The sequence below is a fragment of the Mobula hypostoma genome, chromosome 9 (assembly GCF_963921235.1).
Source record: "Mobula hypostoma chromosome 9, sMobHyp1.1, whole genome shotgun sequence".
Taxonomy (NCBI): Eukaryota; Metazoa; Chordata; class Chondrichthyes; order Myliobatiformes; family Myliobatidae; genus Mobula; species Mobula hypostoma.
Window position 1 is genome coordinate 47,886,642 of NC_086105.1, and position 7,693 is coordinate 47,894,334.

The following is a 7,693-nucleotide window of genomic DNA, read 5'->3' on the forward strand; positions in this document are numbered from 1 at the left end:
GACTGAGACTTGGTTGCAGGAGGGGCAGGACTGGCTGCTTAGTATTCTGGGGTTCCGTTGATGTGACAGAGCAGGAGAGATTAAAGGAGAAGGGGTAGTGTTACTAGTCAGGGAAAATGTCACAGCAGTGCTCTATCAGAACAGACCAGAGAACTTGTCTAATGAGGTGTATCGGGTGGAATTGAGAAATAAGCAAGGTATGACCATGTTAATAGGGCTATATACAGACCATCTAACAGTCCTAAGGATTAAGAAGAACAAATTTGTAAAGAGATCATAGACTGTTGCAAGAAACACAAGGTTGTTGCAGTAGGAGATTTTAACTTTCCATATATTGACTGGGAATCCCATACTGTAAAAAGACTGGATGGGATAGAGTTTGTGAAATGTGTTCAGGAAGGTTTCTTTCGGCAGTACACAGAAGTCCCAATGAGAGAGTGTGCAATACTGGATCTGCTATTAGTGAATGAGACAGGGAAGGTGACAGAAGTTTGTGTAGGGAAACACTTTGCATCTTGTGACCACAATACCATTAGCTTAGACCAAGATATAGGACCCAAATTAGGCCATTTGGCCCATCGCGTTCTCTCCGCCATTTCATCATGGCTGATCCAGTTCTCCTCTCAGCCCCAATCCCTGTATCCCTTCATGCCCTGACTAATCAAGAATCTATCAACTTCTGCCTTAAATATACATAAAGACTTGACCTCCACAGCTGCCTGTGGCAACGAATTCCACAGGTTCACCACTCACTGTCTAAAGAAATTCCTCCGCATCTTCATTCTAAAAGGACGTCTCTCTATTCTAAGCCTGTTTCCTCTGGTCTTAGGCTCTCCCACCATAGGAAACATCATCTCCACATCCACTCTATCAAGGCTTTTCACCATTCAAGAGGCTTCAATTCATTCTTCTGAATTTTAGTGAATACAGGTCCAGGACCATCAACTACTCTTCCTATGACAAGCCCTTCAATCCTGGAGTCATTTTCGTGAATCTCCTTTGAACCCTCTCCAGCTTCAGCACATCCTTTCTAAGGGGCACAAACCTGCTCACAGTACTCCAAGTGAGGCCTCACCATGAAGTCTCAACACCACATCCTTGCTTTTATATTCTACACCTCTTGAAATAAAAGCTAAAATTGCATTTGCCGTCCTCACCACAGACTCAACCTGCAAACTAACCTTTAATTCAGTTCATCCACCATATCGTTGTCCCATATTACTATCTCTCCAGCTTCGCTTTCCAGTATCCACTTTCCCCTCTCCTTTACACTTTATGTATCTGAAGAAATTTGTGGTATCCTCTTTAATGTTATCAGCTAGCTTAATTTCATATTCAATTTTTACCTTCATAATGACTTTTCAAGTTGTCTTCTGTTGGTTTTTAAAAGCTTCCTGATCCTCTAACTTTCCACTATTTTCTGCTCTATTATATGCCTTCTCTTTGGCTTTTATGTTGGCTTTGACTTCCCTCGTTAGCCACGGTTGTGTCATCTTTCCTTAAGATTCCTTCTTCCTCTTTGGGACCTGTGCCTTCTGAATGGCTTCCAGAAATTCCAACCATTACTGCTCTGCCTTCCTCCCTGTTGGTGCTAATTTCCAATCAATTCTGGCCAACTCCTCTCTCATGCCTCTGTAATTCTCTTTACTTCACTGTAATACTGATACATTTGACTTTATCTTCTCCTTCTCAAATTTCAGGGTGAATGCAAACATAAACAACAGGAATTCTGCAGATGCTGGAAATTCAAGCAACACACATCAAAGTTGCTGGTGAATGCAGCAGGCCAGGCAGCATCTCTAGGAAGAGGGACAGTCGACGTTTCAGGCCGAAACCCTTCGTCAGGACTAACTGAAGGAAGAGTGAGTAAGGGATTTTAAAGTGGGAGGGGGAGGGGAGATCCAAAATGATAGGAGAAGACAGGCGGGGGAGAGATGGAGTCAACAGCTGGACAGGTGATAGGCAAAAGGGATACGAGATCATGGGACTGGAGGTCCGGGAAGAAAGACAAGTGGGGGGGAACCAAAGGATGGGCAAGGGGTATAGTCAGAGGGACAGAGGGAGAAAAAGGAGAGTGAGAGAAAGAATGTGTGTATAAAAATAAATAACAGATGGGGTACGAGGGGGAGGTGGGGCATTAGCGGAAGTTAGAGAAGTCGATGTTCATGCCATCAGGTTGGAGGCTACCCAGACGGAATATAAGGTGTTGTTCCTCCAACCTGAGTGTGGCTTCATCTTTACAGTAGAGGAGGCCGTGGATAGACATGTCAGAATGGGAATGGGATGTGGAATTAAAATGTGTGGCCACTGGGAGATCCTGCTTTCTCTGGCGGACAGTGCGTAGGTGTTCAGCAAAGTGGTCTCCCAGTCTGCGTTGGGTCTCGCCAATATAATAGAAGGCCACATCGGGAGCACCGGACGCAGTATATCACCCCAGCCGACTCACAGGTGAAGTGTCGCCTCACCTGGAAGGACTGTTTGGGGCCCTGAATGGTGGTAGGGGAGGAAGTGTAAGGGCATCTGTAGCACTTGTTCCGCTTACAAGGATAAGTGCCAGGAGGGAGATCAGTGGGGAGGGATGGGGGGGACGAATGGACAGGGGAGTCGCGTAGGGAGCGATCCCTGCGGAAAGCAGAGAGAGGGGGCGAGGGAAAGATGTGCTTAGTGGTGGGATCCCGTTGGAGGTGGCGGAAGTTATGGAGAATAATATGTTGGACCCAGAGGCTGGTGGGGTGGTAGGTGAGGACCAGGGGAACCCTATTCCTAGTGGGGTGGCGGGAGGATGGAGTGAGAGCAGATGTACGTGAAATGGGGGAGATGCGTTTGAGAGCAGAGTTGACGGTGGAGGAAGGGAAGCCCCTTTCTTTAAAAAAAGGAGGACATCTCCCTCGTCCTAGAATGAAAAGCCTCATCCTGAGAGCAGATGCGGCGGAGACAGAGGAATTGCGAGAAGGGGATGGCGTTTTTGCAAGAGACAGGGTGAGAAGAGGAATAGTCCAGATAGCTGTGAGAGTCAGTAGGCTTATAGCAGACATCAGTGGATAAGCTGTCTCCAGAGACAGAGACAGAAAGATCTAGAAAGGGGAGGGAGGTGTCAACATACTGTGATCACTTGCCGCTAAGGGTTCTTTTACATTAAGGTCTCTAATCAGTTCTGGTTCATTGCACAACACCCAATTCAGATCAGCTGATCCTCTATTGGTCTCTAAAAAGCTACCTCTTAGGCACCCTAGAAATTTCCCCTCCTGTAATCCTGCAGCAGCCTGATTTTCCCGATCTACCTGCATTTTGACATCCCCCATGACTATTGTAACATTGTTGTTTTAGCATACACTTTCCATCTGTTGTAATTTGTAGGTCACATCCTCACTACTGTTTGGAGGTTTGTATACAACTCCCATCAGGGTCTTTTTAATTTTGCACTTCTTCAGCTCCATCTACAATGATTCAATACCTTCAAACCATATGTCACCTCTTTCTAATGATTTGATTTCATTTTTTACCAACAGAGTAACGCCGCCCACTCTGCTTTCCTGTCTATCCATTCAATACAATGTGTATCCTTGGACCTTACGCTCCCAGCTATAATCTTTCAGCCATGATTTGGGGATGCCTACCACATTATACCTGCCAATCTGCAACTGTACTGCAAGTTCATCTACCTTATTCTGTATACTGTGTGCATTCAAATACAACACCTTCAATCCTGTATTCACCCTTTTCGATTTTGTCACACTATGCTCAACATTTTGATTCTTAACTTTGTCTGGGGTCTTACCAACATTTGCCTCCTCAACCTCTCCACTAACTATTCTGGCACTCCGGTTTCCCTGGCAACTCCAGTTTAAACACCAGCTTAACAAACCTTCCCACTAGTTTCAAATAAGTATGCAAAAAGATAGGTCTGATCTGCAGGTTGAGATTCTAAATTGGAGTAAGGCCAGTTTTGATGGTATCAGAACTGATCTGGCAAGTGTGGATTCAGACAGGCTGTTGTCTGGTAAGTGGGAGGCCTTCAGAAGTGAAATTTTGGGAGTACAAAGCTTGTATGTGCCTATCAGAGTAAAAGGTGGACAACAAGTGTAGTGAACCTTGGGTTCTCAAGAGATAGTGAGGCCCTGGTTAAGAGAAAAATTGAGGTGCATAGCAGGTATAGGCAGGTGGGAAAAAATGAGGTACTTGTGGAGTATAGGAAACGTAAGAGAACATTAAAAAATCAGGAGGGCTAAAAGAATGCATGAAGTTGCTCTAGAAGACAACAGGAAGAATCCTGAGGGTTTCCACAGATATGTTACGAGCAAAAGGATTGCAAATTGGTCCTTTGGAAGACAATAATGGAGCCAAACCAGATAGGGGAAGGGGAGGGAGGGACCGTCGACTCAGACCATGAGAGGCCTGCGTTGGGCATCTTCACGCAGATTGGGTCTACGTGGGGTGCCACTCCTCGCACAGACTAGAGCAACGTGTGATTAAGCGCTTTGCTCAAGGGCACAAACACGCTGCCACTGTTGAGGTAACTAGATGAACGCCTTAACCAGTTGGCCACGTGCCCAACCTTAAATAAATTTAAAATCTCTACAAGAAATAGGTGAAGAAATTGCCGGGGCCCCTTGCAGAAATATTTAAATCATCCTTAGCAACAGGAGAAGTACCAGAGGATTGGAGGATAGCCAATGTTACTCCGCTGTTTCAAAAAAGGCTCTAAATAGAAACCAGAAAATTCAGGGCCAGTGCATCTGACGTCAGTTGTGGGAAAGTTATTGGAAGCTATCCTGAGGAACTGGATATACAAGTATTTGGATAGACATGGATTAATCAAGGATAGTCAGCTTGCCTTTGTGCTTGGTTGGTCATGTCTAACCGATCTTATAGAGTTTTTCAAGGATGTTACCAGAAAAGTGGGTGAAGGCAAAACAGTGGTGGTTATCTACATGGACTTCAGCAAGGTATTTGACAAGGTCCTACATGGGACCATGGACAAAAAGGTTCAGTCACTCAGCATTCAAGATGATGAAGTAAATTGGATTAGACATTATCTTTGTGGGAAAAGCCAGAGTGGTAATAGATGCTTGCCTCTCTGATTGGACGTCTGTGGCTAATTGTGTGCAACAGGGATCAGTGCTGGGTCCTTTGTTGTTTGTCATCTATAATCAATGATCTAGGTGATAATGTGGTCAACTGGATCAGCAAATTTGCAGATGACACCAAAATTATGGGTGCAGTGGAGAGCTAGGAAGACCATCATAGCTTGAGGAGGGATCTGCATCAGCTGGAAAAATGGGCTGAAAAATGTCAAGATGTAATTTAATGCAAATAGATGTGAGATTTTGCACTTCAGTAGGAACAACCAGGGTGGGTTTTACACAGTGAACGGAGGGCACTGATAAGTGATGGAACAAAGTGATCTGGGAACACAGGTCCACAATTCGTTGAAAGTGGTGTCACAGGCAGAGTCGTAAACAAAGCTTTTGTCACATTGGCCTCCATAAGATCAATGTATTGAGTACAGGAAATGGGATGTTATGTTGAAGTTGTATAAGATGTTGGTGAGGCCTAATTTGGAGCATCGTGTGCAGTTTAGGTCACCTACCTACAGGAAAGATGTAAACAAAGTTGAAAGAGTACAGAGAAAATTTACAGTGATGTTGCCTGGTCTGGAGAACCTCAGTTACAAAATTAAGTAGGTTAGGACCGTATTCCTTGGAATGTAGATTGAAAGATTTGATGGAGGTATACAAAATTATGAGGGGTATAGATAACGCAAATAAACTGTTATCAGGCTTCTAGCTGGGTACAAGTATTGATAATAATTGGTGTTTCAATGGCAAACTCTGCCATCTTCATCGGGGATAATTTGCAGTGAAGATGGCAGAGTTTGTCATTGAAATGTCAGTTATAATCGATACCTGTACCTGCCTGGAAACCTGAGATGATTTTATTTGTCATATACACCAGGAAAGCACTTGATCTTTTTTTGGTATAGAAACATAGAAACATAAAAAATAAGTGCAGGAGTAGGTCATTCGGCCCTTCGAGCCTGCACCGCCATTTATTATGATCATGGCTGATCATCCAACTCAGAACCCCGCCCCAGCCTTCCCTCCATACCCCCTGACCCCCGTAGCCACAAGGGCCATATCTAACTCCCTCTTAAATATAGCCAATGAACTGGCCTCAACTGGTTCCTGTGGCAGAGAATTCCACAGATTCACCACTCTCTGTGTGAAGAAGATTTTCCTAATCTCAGTCCTAAAAGGCTTCCCCTTTATCCTCAAACTGTGACCCCTCGTTCTGGACTTCCCCAACATCGAGAACAATCTTCCTGCATCTAGCCTGTCCAATCCCTTTAGGATCTTATACGTTTCAATCAAATCCCCCCTCAATCTTCTAAATTCCAACGAGTACAAGCCCAGTTCATCCAGTCTTTCTTCATATGAAAGTCCTGCCATCCCAGGAATCAATCTGGTGAACCTTCTTTGTACCCCCTCTATGGCAAGGATGTCTTTCCTCAGATTAGGGGACCAAAACTGCACACAATACTCCAGGTGTGGTCTCACCAAGGCTTTGTACAACTGCAGTAGTACCCCCCTGCTCCTGTACTCGAATCCTCTCGCTATAAATGCCAGCGTACCATTTGCCTTTTTCACCGCCTGCTGTACCTGCATGCCCACTTTCAATGACTGGTGTATAATGACACCCAGGTCTCGTTGCACCTCCCCTTTTCCTAATCGGCCACCATTCAGATAATAATCTGTTTTCCAAGATTTTTGGTTACTGCAAACGGGCTTTTTCCATGGAGAGTGGGTGGGAGGGAGGGACTACAACCAGAGGTCATGGGTTAAGGGTGAAAAGAGAAACATTTAAGGGCAACTTCCTTCACTCAGAGGGCTGTGGTGTGTGGAACGAGCTGCCGGTGCAAGTGGTGCCTGTGAGCTCAATTTCAATGTTTGAGAGAAGTTTGGATAGGTACATGGATGGTAGGGAATGGAGAGCTGTGGTTCTGGTGCATGGTAGATAGAAATAAGCAGGTTAAATGATTTTGGTATGGACTAGATGGGCCAAAGTGCCGATTTCTGTGCTGTACTTCTCCAAGACTATGATCTGCATTCCTCCCGCAATTTCATCAGTAATGAATGTTGCCAAACTTTTTCAAAGCAGATACTTTGAGATCAGTTTGATACCACAAACTGCAAAGAAAAATAATATTTTTAGTTCTTGCCATTTTTATAGTCCCATGAAGTGTCCCAATTTTTCCCAGAACACCTGGGTGAACTACTCTTTTCAGAGTCCTTCCTTTCAATTGATTACTCCGCTTCAGGTGACACAGGTAGTGGAATCGCCTCATGGCTCCAACAACCCAGGTTCAATCTTAACCTTCCAGTGCTGCCTATGTGGAGTTCGCCAGCTCTCCCTGTGACTGAGTGGGACTCCCCCACCCCAAGAGTTGTAGTTTTCTCCTAGATCCCAACAATATATGCTGCTTGCTAGGTTGACTGGTCACTGCAAATCATTCCAAGCGGAAGTGTCCAGTGGACCTTTTGAAACAGGGAAGTTTTAATGAACATGAAGGAGAAAGGATCGATTACAGGGAACCCAGTGGGTGAAATGACAGCCAGTAAGGCTTGATGGGCTGCACGATAATTTCATGAAGAGCACGGGTCCAGGCTTCAATGCAATGCTCTATTGACAGATT